We start from the raw sequence: 14,650 nt of genomic DNA, 5'->3' as shown, positions 1-14,650 counted from the left end.
GCGTCGACGCCCATCGACGCTTGGTAGCATTCGAGCGGCTTCCCTTAGGCGCCGTGAGGCGTCAGACGCCGACCAAACTGTGATCCCGGCGCACTAATGCAAGCGATGTCGCCTGGCGGTGGAGCTGAAAAACAGGACGCGGCGCGACGCTTCCACTCTGCGCCAGTGTGAGATGCGCACACTCTCTTATGTAATTTAACGATAACACAATTTCTTTGTTCTGTTTTTAAATCACTTAAATGTAACCTAGCAATAACAAGTTGTTGTCCTGATAAAATAAATAAATAAACAGGAGGAACAAAACGTTCCTAGGTTTATTTTATTACGTATTGTTTGATTTTTTACAAAGAAATAAAATCGCGTGGTTGTGATCAGAACTGACTTTTTGTCGTATACTTGGTAAATACCTAATGCAGTCTATTGTTTAATTCAGAATGCGATTTAGTAATCAACTCTATGTATTTCGAGCAGATTGCCAAATAGTTCCCATGTGCTTGAGAATTAGTTATTGCGTCAGCCATTTTTAATGTTGACATAATAGTGTCAGAGTCATTCGTAATCCGTAAACTTAATTCATTAATGAAATGATGCTTAAATTCATACTCAACTACAATATCCGATATGGTCTAGTGGCTAGGATACCTGGCTCTCACCCAGGAGGCTCGGGTTCGATTCCCGGTATCGGAAACAATCACCGTTTTTGCTATTTTTTTAATTTATATTAGTAAAACTCACGATTGATATTATTTCAGTGTGTATAGCTACATCATTCAGACACTTCATAGCTCAATGACTACTTACAAGTGAATAGATAACGAGCTCGATACGCCCTCTACCGTATAATTGAAATATTATTAAATTACACACTTCAGTAAACACCAACATAACTCGTCCATCATACAAGCTGGCAGTTCCATATTAAATTCCATATTAAATTAAGTCTCAATTTCATACGAGCCCTATTTATGAAACTGCACAAGAGGTTTATGTTACGCAACGCCATCTATCAGTAAGTAGTGGTACTTAATTGCAACCTGTTGTTACACCTAATCTCGGCATCGGGTTCTTATCTTGATCTCTTTGCAAGTCTTGAGAATGCTTGCAATTATTACTGCTGTAATCGTATTTTATGTGAAAATAATGGTGTTGCCGCTGTAGGAATTATTACGAGATGTGTTAGAAATATTACCGCTAAAACTCAATATTTCTTACAATTTTGGTTGCAGTGTAATCTATCCACTATTAAGTGGATGCGTGATGTGTATTTTATAGTTTGTTTCAGCGGCAGTATTGTAAGATATCATTCACTAACACACAATTAATAAGCACACTTTGTTAGTAATTTTTGGAAAAGCAATTAAATCTAAAATCTAATTACGTAACTGTATTCAAGTATCTAAAAAAATACATCAATAGCCAACTTTGAAGCTTCCGAAATGCAAATTCAAAGTGAAAACAACATTAACTAACGTTCGTGAAGACCGTAGCGAACCGATTTTGCGCCTATTTTATGGCTAACTTCACGCTTATTTTGTAGTAAAACTTAGTTTTGTTTCCGTTCAAGCTTATTTTTATACCAGATAAAGTTTATTTCGCTTTGTTTTTCGGGCAAATAGCAAGAAAATAGGTTTGCTTTGCCTATGGTTTCTCTCATAATACGTACCTAGCAAGCCTAGCATTACTTAGTAGTTAAAATTCGTATCACACTTTCAACGTCGCAAAGGCGCGGTAGAATAAGGAGAGTTTTGGGACAAAGAAGTGTAATGAGGATCTTCTCCGACATACAAAGAAGATTTTTTAGTAAAAGCAGCTTTGATTAGGTAGTTAAATAATCAGTGTAACTAACGAACGAATTCATTTTCCGTTTTCTATCAGTTTTATTAGTATCCTATCCGAACAAATTTGACATGGAAGGAAGGAAACAAGGAAGTCAAAAACAGTTGGATCGAAACGTCAGAAACAAAGCGATTGGCATCGCTTCTAGTTTACTTTAACCTTGGTTCAAACAAATAAGGAAATGCCATTTAAGGTGACATACCTACTTAACTAAAGAGAAAAATTAAGACTAAACAAATGACACTTTTTTATTATATCAATACAATATATAACGTACAAGGCGTGCGCCTGGTGGTAAGAGACACTCCAATCCATAACCGTTACAGTGCCACTCAAAGCTTAAAATCGTAAAGATCCGTGAGGCACTGCCATTGCGCCTGTCATCCTGATTCAAACATACCAATAACAACCTAAATGGTAAAGAAACACCTTGATTTAAAATGTATATAATATACGTAATTTAAATATATGTAAAACCGACCCCTTTTTTCATTAAATACCTACTTGTTTGTACCACTGTATTATTATCATTGTTAACGGAGAGATGACATTAAACAGAAACGGAATTAATTTAGGCGAATTACGTAAAAAAGCGGCTTGTTTTAATGCCGTGACGTGTCGACATAATTTGCATCGACACACGTAACGATTCATTGGCCAATCAAGATCGACTATTCGCTCAGGGTCGCCACCGCGCTAATTCAATGTATCTGAAATTAAATAATATAATAATATAAAATAAATTCTATCAGATACAGTTCGAAGAGTCTATCCTTATGTCATTGACATACCACCCATTCACACAAAGCGTTTTGCTCCTCCTGTCTAATGCGTACGGCAACAGAATGGATATACCACCGGCGTCTATGTTTGCGAAAATTACAATTAGAGAAAGCTAAATCAAATTCAGAGCAGGCATTTTTTCACAGTCGTCTGTTAAACGTGGCCTAACGTGTGTCTGTTTACATATTAAAAAAAACTTTTGGCATTTTCTTTTCATGCCATCAAGTGGCAGGTCGAACAGAGCTTGGTGGTAAGCGACACGCCTGTCCTTAACAATTGCAGGGCTTCTTAGAGCTTTCAATCACAAATAAGTGATGGTCACTGCCACTGTGTTCGTCACCCTTAGACATAAGTTGACAAGTCCCATGTGCCTGTAATTTCGCCAGCACCCTTATACCCTTCAAAACCAAAACGCAGTAACGGTCATATTACTGCTGAAATAACAAAGGTGGCAGTACTTCCAAGTCGACATAGCGACATTTATTTATTTATTTATTCATTTATTGCATTGTCACACTTATATTGTATTAAGTCAGTGGCTTGACAATATACACGTGACACCCTGTAAGGGCATAAGCAAATGGATGGGGCCGATAAAATTGTGATCATATTAAATAAATCATTACAATTATACATGCATAAGATAAATTCAGAAGGATATAGGAAGTGTCTCAAATTAATTACATAACAAATTATATTTTGTCATAGAACAATTCCTTCATTTTAACTTTTATTCATGAGGAATTCTTCACATATATTATGAACATATTTTCATAAAAGTTACATTAAGTATTCAAAAATTTATAACAACTTGGAAGATAATTAGATTGATATTAATAAACTCAACAGCTAATCCAGTCACTGCTGTTACAACATATAATTTATAGCAATATTTTAATTAAAACCTTTATACGTTGAGTGTCTGCCAACCCTGTGCAAATTAGTTAAATTTTTACACCAATACTCAGCTGCCGAGTTTGTCAGTTACCCAGTTTCTGCTTAACACAGTTCGATTAATTGAGATTTGTTACGAAATGTGTTTGAGAAATGGTCAATTCACGGATTCACACAATTTTCGAGAAATCTACGCCTTAATCTTAAACCGTGTTGTTCGTACGTAGCTTTTTATTAGTGTGTTAACAAGCAATTATTGCATTGCAAAAGAAAAACGTTGCTAGACTTTTTGGGGGCATTAGGTTCTCAGGAAGAACAAGAAGTATTAATCTTTGTTGATTACTTTACATAATGCACCAGTACTAAATCATGAACGACCATCGTCCTCAATGTTCATGCATATTGTATGTGCCGTCATTATTACCACACCGAACGATTAACGCAGCAGAGCGTTGATTTGATGCACTTTTACTGATGCATTATTTACTTGTTTGTGAGATTCAGTAAAAGATACTTTGATTGATGTGTTGATTTTTAAATAGCACGTCTAAGTTTTTATAAATCGTGGCTTTATTAGCGGTCAGTGATAATAAAAACAAGCCTGAGTTCCAACCTTTAATTAGACGAGATGCTTGCACATTCATCGTTTAATAATTTTTGAAAAGTTTGCTTACCGGCTTTTTTATGGAAATCGGGTAACGGAAAGTGCGCGAAACTAGATTCATCCACAAGTTTGCCACCTTTAGAAGTGGAATGCTTCTACAAATTAAAGTGGAACCGATACCGAGGTACCCTCTTTCCGACAAAAAAGAATCATCAAAATCGGTTCACAAATTCCGGACTGATCGCGTAACACACATACAAAAAATACAGCCGAATTGAGAACCTCCTCCTTTTTTTAAGTCGGTTAATAAAAATAAACATAAGACAACATATCATCACGCCTGTCCCCCATCGGCGTAAGCAGAGAACAGTCTCTGCTTACCCCGGCATGGATCTCCATGCTCCTGACAAACCTCCTTCGCGTCCTCCACTCCCATCAATATCTTCATACATGCTCGTTTATTGTTGATACTCGTACTTTTAACCCGACCTTTTTTAAAAACATCCCCGATCTGATTAAGATATGTACCTGTAGGTCTGCCTCTTCTTACGCTTCCATCCACATTCGCTCTATAAATTTGTGCTCAATCTAACTACATTCATTATTTCTACATGACCAAACCATCAAAACATGAAATATAAAAGCGTCGCAAAAGTACCTCAGATCGACATCTACTGGAAACTATAGGGCCGTTTAATGCACATATCAGTATCCGGAAAAGTTTAAAAAAATAATTTCTTTGAAAGGATATTTTCAGCTTCTTTTACAAATAGCCTGGTCCCTTGAGTAGGTCGAAAATGTTAACAAACACATAGTTCAAGACAACATTCTATAGCATGCGTTTAAGCAACAACGTTTCAATGACACGATGATACTTATCGTCGGACACTTGGTTCTTGATTAAAAGGCTTTTGCCTTTTACATTTTATCACCTCTTAATGATCTGAGGTAATTGAAATGTGCGTTATATCTTAAATGTAACCGAGTTTTTAACAACAGCTGGCCCACTTTCAACTCTTTTCTTGTTCCGGCTCAAGATTCAAATAACTGTAAACTCATATTCAAATTTAGTAATCTTTATTTCATAGACACGTAAAACTCAAAACTCTACTACTCAAGACAAATTACCCTGAAAAAAATGAGTGAGATGCTCTAGGGATTGGTCTTTGTAAACATACATTTGTATACATTTATCATTTACAACATTTAGTTCAAATATGATAGATCCAGACAACCTGTTAGAGCTAAACGGTTCATTTCCGTGGATTTTTATCCATTACCAAGTAATTCTAGAAGTGCTCACTTACAATGTCAAAATGGGACTCAGAGTCGTATTCCAGAACTCTACTCAATACTCAAGTCAGGACTTGAGTATTGCAGTGAGCACTGAAAATCATACTCAAGGCCTTGCCATTAGGGTCGTATTTCCAGTGCTTGAAATCGCACTCAAGTCTGCTCAAATCCTATCTTGAGCATTGAGTAGAGTTCTGGAATACGACCTTCAGATATTTCCAGGTCCCTAGGGTCGCCCTTTGACTCGGCTTAAATGATTTAGGCTGTGTTGACAAATTCTCTGGGCAAATCAACTTCACCACCGAATACACGTGTAAAAGCTTTTACCGTATTTTTTGCATTTTTAAATTTTCCCGCTCAAAAATACCTCATACCTCTTTTTCCAAATAATTTTATAATTATTCCGTAATCCAATGTTTATTCTACGGAAAATAAAATCAACAATCTCGCACGAATATTGCAGGTATGTATTATGCACACTATCTAATCTTGCATGTTTATAACAAACTAACTTTGTAATATTGTTTGTGGGAATCTTTAAAAATCTTTAAAATTGGAATGCATTTTTGCACGTTTACTATTTATGACCAATTACTAGAATAACCATGTAACTATATAATATTCGCATTGACAAATCTTAATATGCCCAATAAAACAGAATAATATTATGTTACATTTTAAAGTATAACTATTCCCACGAGTAATAGTGTAAACATCACAAGCGAACAGCCGCCAAAGTAATTTTTACCAGAATTAAAATTTTAAAAGGGTTTTTTTATTCATTTCTGTAAAAAACTAGTAATGTTATTTTTTAAGTTTTTAATCGCTCCCGTAAAGTTGCAGCTTTTCCTTCACACTTTTATTTGGTGGGCCCGTCGAAATGTCTTCATTTCTTCGAAATGCAGTAATGCAGTAATATGTAGTATGCGGTGGATGACGCAATGTGTATTTTGGTAATGTTAGCTCATCGCCTCACCGCAGGAACTCTCGCGCAGCGGCGAAAGTCACTACGCGAGCGCAATGCTAACTGTTTAACCGACTGTAATTTGCGTCATGTCCGTGAGTAAGCGGCCGAGGAATGCAGAGAAATGGCACGTGCTGCAACAGGTGCGAATAAATGAGAACCACACACCCGCAAGATGCTATTGTAAGGTACGGTCATTGTCGAGACATCAATATTAACAATTTTTTCTCTGGCTTGTTTATTCACTTTGTCTCCTTTCCCTAGATCGTGACTATTTGATATCAGTCGCCGGGGAGAGGGAACGGGGGGAAGAAGGAAGATTTCATAGTACAGAAAGGGAGACAGACAGAAGCTTATAAACTAAGGCATAAGATAAGCCCAAACCCCCATTCCGGAAAGAGGATATAAGGGCCACAAATCGAACTGTGGATGGGAGTATGAACGTTACTACAATTCGATTGAGGTTTGAGATCAATTCGTAGTAGATAAAGTTGTATGATATTAATGCGCATTAATATCATACAACTTTATCTACTATCTCTATCTTTATCTCCTATAATTATAGTTCTGGTGCGGTTACCATAAACAGTTTTTTTTTGTGACAGCACGAATAAGTCGTGGATCAGGTGGTAAGCGACACACCTGTCTTTAAAAGTTGTAGCGCCACTCAGAGTTTTAAAACCCAAAGATCTAAGGGGCACTGCCAATGCGCCCATCACTCTGAGACATTTTTTTTTATACATGACAGGCAAATGACTCCACCAGATGTTAAGTGGAAAGTGGTATCCAAACGCGAAGGAACCTAGTGCAGCGATGAAACCCTCACTGCACTAGCCACCTCCACCCTGCCTGCCTACAATATGCCATAAGTTGACAAGTCCCATGTGCCTGTGATTTCACCCTTCCCTTTCAAAACCGTAATCCAGAAATGCTCTCATTACTGCTTGCCGGCAGAAACGGGTAAGGTGGCAGTACTTCCCTGATAATTTTACCAAAAATGGACGAAGCTAAAGCTAACATTCCAAAATTACTCATTTTACGAAAAATCATATTTGAAAACTTCGTGATAATTTAAAACCGCCCTTGGTAATAGTATTTACTTTAATATACAATAAAAATCCGACTGACCTCATTCAATTTTTACGAGTATGTTACGCACAAATCGCACGTTCCCATTTAACCTCTCAAAGGTACATTTATTTGACCAGCGAGGTTACGAAGGCAATCAACTGTTAATTAATTATACGACGCATCGTAATTAAAATCTATAAATTTACAACGTTGTTTTAGTTCATCCGCTCTCTACTCGTAAGCTTAACATCAATACAAAGTATTTTATAGTTAAAATGTTTTGTACGAATACTTTTTTAGTTACGAGTATGAGTATAGAAAAGGACAACGCGATAAATATTCATGAGATTGAGTAAATTGCATGCTGCATTCTCGATCTAATCGTCACTTACTCACCCTGAGTTGGAAGCAAAATGCAAACCTCTATGTTATAAAAAAATTGCATTCGCAATCACGGTGATATAGCTTTATTGACGAGGTTGTTTATCTTAAAACACGTATCTATTGCTATCCATATCATATGTACCTGTAGTATAACACAGTTATAGCTATCTTTACCATATATCTAATTGGTTTCTAAACATGATTACTGGCAGGCTGAGAATGTTATTGTTGTTTTCATATAATATTTTGCTACGGAACTCGCGAACACAAACATACATAGTGTTCACGCTCACTCGAACGCACGCACAAACACACGGAACATACAATACAAAGTAAAAAAATCATTTATTCCATAAGCAAAATAAATTTACACTTGAAAACGTCATTTTTAACCGACTTAAAAAAAGGAGGTTCCCAATTCGAATGTAAGTTTTTTTGTACCTATGTGTGTTACGCGATTACCCCGGCACTTGTGAACTGATTTTGACGACTTTTTTGTTGGAAAGGGCGTACCTCAATAATGGTCCCATTTAAATTTGAAGAAAATATTCCATTTCTAAGGGTGACAACTAGGGGATGAATGACTTTTGAGGTCGGTTTTTTTATTAAGCTGCTTCTCGTTCATTGTGCAGACTTTCCTGAAAAGAACGAGCAAGAATCTCCAAGGATTGCTCTTTTCAAATAAACTTAAATGCACCGTGAATCAAATTCGTGCAGAATCTAGAGGCAGGTCGTCTTTCCGTTCATTTTTATCTAACACGTAGTCTTCAATTATACATTATACATTACATATTCATAATATAATAAATATAATAAAACTGCCTCTGTAGCCGAACGGTTACCATGCCGGACTGCCACGCAGAGGTCCCAGGTTCGATTCCCGGGCCGGGAGAAATATTTGTATGGCCTGCATTTATTTCTCTCGTGAGTTTGGGTGTAATTTGTGGTTGTCTATACATATATGTCTCCATGGCACCCGCGACACAGGGTTTCCCTAGTGCGGGGCTATGTTGAGTGTGTGCGTTATTATTATTATTATTATTATATATATTTTAAAATATTAACGCTAGTCATATTTAAACACAACATTGAAGAAAACCGTCTGCTACTTGACCGCACACATGATTTGTTTTTATTTAAATCTAGTCTGAGGGTGAGGGTCTCTATAAGCTGTAATACGGGTCTTGTTGTCTACTACGGAATCCAGTCTCTCACAAGGGTTACAACATTTAGCTTTTCGTTTTTTTTAGTTTTCATCTATTACTTTGTACTCAGATAATAATACATCATCATTGTATGCGATATTTTTTTTATGATATATCAAGTGAAGGTACGAACAAATTTGTGCATCTGGTGGTAAGGGACACGCTTGTTCCTTAGCAATTGCAGTGCCACTCAAGGGGCACTACCACTACAGTGACATAAGTTAACAAGTCCCATGTGCCTGTAATTGCACCAGCACCCTTACCCTTCAAAACCGGAACGCTATCCTTCGATGCCTACATTACTACTTGGCGGCAGATACAGGTAAGGTGGCAGGGCGGTACCTACTTCCCTGGACGAACTCTTTCACAAGAAGCTCTACCGCTACCAAAAATTGGCCATCACTGGATTTGCCCACCGCGGAGCATATCCTTTTTTGTAGAGGCGTTTGTCCAGCACTGAAATGTTCTAGCAGATGAAAAGAACCTTGTAATAAATAAGAAACAATACTACCATGTTTATTGGCTAATTCTTTGTAAAACAGCTTTGCTATAAGAATTAACCAGCTACATTATCCGAATAAAAGGAGATTGAACTATGACCCCACGAGTGAATGGTTAATAGTATATTAATTACAGGCATTTATCAAACGGCGGGTTGCTTCGTAGTTAGTGGCGCGTTACAAAATATTGGTGGTCACCTGCAGAGGTCTGTGGTGCCATACCTGTATGCGTTATATGTTGGTACTTATTACTAATGACGACAAAGAACGGGGCTCCAAGTATGTTAATTTTAAATTACCTCAATTACGTATCGATAGAGTAGTAGAATGGCAGGATTTTGTGTGTTTGGTATTCTGCTAAAAGTTAAAAGTAGGTACTTGTCAATGGCTAGTCCAGTCTTGTGCCTGGTGGTAAACTACACGCCTGTCCATAACAGTTGCAGTGCCATTCAGAGCTTTAAAACGCAAAGACCTGAGGTGCACTGCGCTCGTCACCCTGAGACGTAAGTAATTTCATCAGCCCCCTATACCCTTCAAAACGGGAATGTAGTAATGCTGAAATTACAGCTTCGTGGCAGAAACAGGTAAGGTGGCAGCACTTTCCTGGAAGAACTCTTCACAACAAGCTCTATTGCTACTAAACTATAACTGTACTTTTATATTCTGTTCTACGATGACAAGTTGATGGCATTGGATGACGTAGTGTTTTAATATTATACATATTTAATTAGAAGACTAAATTACTGATTAAACGAGTTAAAAATGAAGATAAGTAGAGTAATTACCATGGTAGTTTTAGTAAAGTAATAAGTAAAAATAAAAAGACATAAACAAACATACCCGAACAATTAAAACAAATGAACCGTAATGTGGGCAAAAAGGGTGAAGACTGTTGCTATGCTGATTTTCAGGCTTCACCTTAAAGCTATTCGCTTGCTGCATCAGACCGGCAAGCGGAGTGTATACTAAACAGTAAGCAATTAATAGAGGCTGAGTAACATCGACCATTAGTGACTGAAAGGATGAATGCCATCACTGCCATTCTGCCGACACTCCATTGAGGCTCAACTGCCTTTGTAACTAAATTTTAGCAGAATAACAAATATTATCATAATTGCAATAATACGTTATCAGTGAGGTCTCAATGGAATTACAATGAACAGAGGTTTCAAAAAATTAGCAGAATTGTCTTCTGGAGAATTTTCGCGCAGTCTCGGGAATTTCCGTAGCTACCGTCCCGTATTTATTTTGTACATTGCATAATTGATATAAAGTTAACTATGCTATGTACGAATTCGTTACAAAAATTGTCTTCCATTCCGTTCCGTAGAATGTAAATGAAGTCTGAAGGTAATAATCTCAGTACAGAGTACTAAAAAAACCGACCTCAAAAGTACGTGGAATTACGTCTATTTGCTAAGTTTTATTGGAATATCCTTAAATTCGCCACTATACAGGACTTGACACTCAAAGTATATGGAGAGAAAAACGCCTTGAATTGGAGAAATAGTAAAATCAACCATTAAAATAATTGCTCCTTAGTAAAATTTAGGCGCTATTTATAAAAATTAATCTTCATGCGTGAACAGCCACCCTTAGAGATGGATGATTTTCTTTAAAATGAAATGGGATCACTATGGAAGTACCCCCTTTCCAACAAAAAAAGAATCATGAAAAGCGGTTCACAAATACCGGAGTTATTGCGTAACATACGTACAAAAAAAACATACAGTCGAATTGAGACCTCCTCCTTTTTTGAAGTCGGTTAAAAAGTAAGAAAATTATTAACGGCCATGGACTTGTCACCCGTACAAATTTTCATCTTTTTTTATTAATAATTTTGGCTTGGATACAAGTCCTTCGAGCCATGTCTTCGTTTAATTATGTTTCTGTAAATATGGCCGCCACAAAGAGGGTAGGCAATTTGAGTCGGCGTGCTTGGATTGACTCGGTATTCCTTAGAACATAGACATTAATAAAATTTCGCGTTTTAATCTTCGATTAAGGCACAACTCACTATATGATAGTCCACTTTAAACTAGATTTCACAAAATAATTGAAAGTCAAAATAAAAACGACACTTTTCCCTCCAAAAGGCCCATTCAGATAGAGCGAATCTCAATTTTCATCAAGAACGTTTGGCTCTAAGTTTTGTATACAATAAGATAATTTAAAAAAAAGGAAAAAATCTCATTAAGAATCGTTGCTTGACAAAGTACCTAAACTCCGTTGTCTTTGTGTTCCTGGAAATGAATGTGAATTAAGAAAAGAAGAAAACGCAATGGCGCTAAAGTATTCTTTGGCAATTTGTTATTTCATTTCGTTTACTTGTTCGAATGAAAGAAAACAGGAAATTGTTTAGCTTAGTTGCATTTAACTCTTAAGCTATTACTTTCTCCACATCTCGTGATGAACGGATCCCTTTTTTGAACGTTTTTTTAGGAGTTTCTCCTAAACTCTTTGGAACGTACTCTGGTTTAAAAAAAAACTTTAAAACATAAAAGTTTGCTACCTTTGATAATTGATGGCGTAAATGAAATCAATTTTTTTGCCGTTTAAATTTGCTACATTGTGATAGGAAAGCATACGCTCTTCATAAACTACGTGAGATTTTGTCAATGGGATTTAGCAAAACAGAATGGATGAGTGAAAGTTGGGAGTTTTTGAAGGTTTTATTTCTGATGATAGTCTTTGTAATGAAATTTAAGTGAATAATCATGAAATCTACTGAAATAGTTTTTTAATATATTTCTTTTAAACTAATTTACTTACTCACCAATAATTACACACTGCCAGTAAAATCTGAAACAACACAAAGCAATAATTAAACACTTTAAAAACACATTAACTGCCTCGGTGGCCGAACGGTTACCATGCCGGACTGCCACGCAGAGGTCCCAGGTTCGATTCCCGGGCCGGGCGAAATATTTGTATGACCTACATTTATTTCTCTCGTGAGTTTGGGTGTAATTTGTGGTTGTCTATGTGTGTGTCCATGGCACCCGCGATACAGGGTTTCCCTAGTGCGGGGCTATGTTGAGTGTGTGCGTTATTATTATTACATTTTATCACAATAAACGTCAACATTTGTCCCCAGAAAGCATTGACTTACAATTATTTGTAAGTCAATGCCAGAAAGCGGGTGAATTATGTTGAAATACTAGCTAGAGTATACTAAGTGTTCTATAATAAAAAATTGTATTCTTTTATATTACATGGTTTGTTTGAAAAAACAAATATACGCGATTTAAATCCGGAAAAATAGTTTCATTTATTTTATGTCATTTAAAAACTTGTTTGTCACTTCAAATAAAATCACTAACTAGTGAACAACGTTTTTCTAATTTTCTCCAAGAAAACACCACAAATTATTTGTCAATATTGTGAAAGTAGTGATTTATGATTGGATCCTGTCAATGTTTGGACAGCTGTTCTCTTAATCTTCTGTAGAGACTGAAAAGTAAAATTCTAGTCCAACACAAAATCTACTCAAAGCCGCGAGAGAGAGCCAGGCCAAAGTCCTCCGTACGCTGGTGCGTCACGCTGATCAAATGCGGTTTAGGGACTTGACACGTATTCCAAAACTTGTGGACCTTCGACATGCAGGATTCGTTACGATGCCTTCACCGTTAGCAAGAGGTATAGCTACTCAACATTCGCACTTTCCATCAGGCGCGGTGCAGTCATTTTGTCGAGTCGCAATAAAAAAAAAAAAAAAAAAAAAAAAGTTAGAAATCCGAACCGTCGGCCTCGCAATCATAGTCCTCGTTCATCAAAATCAAAACAAATAGCACACACCTCCAAAAAACCTATCTTTACAGTCTATTATCAAGTCGACACATCTTAGAAACGTTCCATTATTAGGTGGAACAATGGCTCCGTTTAATTAGTGCAAAATAGACAATGATCGTTATCTTTGTATTGTTTCGTTTGCTACTCTGTGGTGATTCTGATCGTAGAAAGTCACATGTTTTAGAAGTATTGGGATAGGTTACCTGCGTCGCTGTGCTCATGGCAAGGCTCATGTATACAAACAGAACCTATCACAAATACGAATCACTTTCTTTCGAATCTCATTATTCCGAACACGAAATATTCAATTCATTGTTATATGTTGGCGAAATGAGAATCAGGAAACGAATAACTTGTCAATGTGTCTAAATAGTGAAACATTAAATGGTGTACCGTAAAAATTTAATAAATTTAAAATTAAATAATCGCCGAAAGGTTTTCGAAGAAGAAAATTCTGTAAATCATGTTTCTAACTTGTGCTTGTTAATCTACAAATTATAGAAATTCTTTTCTGGGCGACGAAAAGATAAAATCTTGGCGAAGAGTAGAAGCGTCTGCCTTCAGAGTAAGATTCAAAAAAGCCAGTGAGTTCAAATAAAGTGGCGTCATTGTAATCAAATAAATAATATTAGAATACTAGCTAGTTAATAAATATATCGAAAGCTGAAGACTATACTTCATTGAATTAAATATTCTAACTGTACATTACTTTTTCGAAATGCAAATCACACACTTTCGACCGTCAGGATTGCACTGGAAACACAAGCACTGGAAATACGACCGTAATGGCAGGGATTTGAGTAAGATTTCGAGTGCTTTAAACCATACTCAAATCCTGACTTGAGCATTGAGTAGAGTTCTAGAATACGACCCAAAGTATATTGAGAGAAAAACGCCTTGAATTGGATAATAGCAAAATCAACTATTAAAATAATTGAACCTTATAATAAAATTTAGGCGCTATTTATAAAAATGAATCTTCACGCGTGAACAGCCACCCTTAGAGGTGGATGATTTTCTTCAAAATGAAATGAGACTACTATGGAGGTACCCTCTTTCCAACAAAAAAGAATCATGAAAATCGGTTCACAAATACCGGAGTTATTGCGTAACATACATACAAGAAAAAAAAAAAATTGAGAACCTCCTCCTTTTTTTGGAAGTCTATATCTGATATCTATCTGAGACTGCCATTACGCCAGACAAGTTGACAAGTCCCATGTGCCTGTAATTTCACCAGCACCCATATTAGCCTTTAAAACTAGTTGTGCTCACATTACTGCTTGTGGCCGGAATAGGTATGGACGAACTCTTTCACAAGGAG

The 14,650-nt window shown here is 36.5% G+C and overlaps 1 protein-coding gene and 1 non-coding gene across 2 annotated transcripts in view; one reads left to right on the top strand and one right to left on the bottom strand.

Moving 5' to 3' along the window:
* Positions 1 to 14,650, bottom strand: part of LOC113227240 — a 108,236-nt gene that overhangs the window by 45,190 nt on the left and 48,396 nt on the right. The window contains exon 2 of the mRNA XM_026460135.1: positions 12,311 to 12,336. The gene's annotated coding sequence lies outside the window, so the exon portion shown is untranslated. The remainder of the gene's footprint in view (positions 1 to 12,310; positions 12,337 to 14,650) is intronic.
* Trnae-cuc lies at positions 616 to 687 on the top strand. Its single transcript has one exon. It is a non-coding gene; the product is annotated as a tRNA-Glu (tRNA).

The sequence above is a fragment of the Hyposmocoma kahamanoa genome, unplaced genomic scaffold (genome assembly GCF_003589595.1).
Source record: "Hyposmocoma kahamanoa isolate Upper Pololo Valley unplaced genomic scaffold, ASM358959v1 204, whole genome shotgun sequence".
Lineage (NCBI taxonomy): Eukaryota > Metazoa > Arthropoda > Insecta > Lepidoptera > Cosmopterigidae > Hyposmocoma > Hyposmocoma kahamanoa.
The sequence above is the reverse complement of the archived record's forward strand: the minus strand, read 5'-3'. Positions and strand labels throughout refer to the sequence as shown.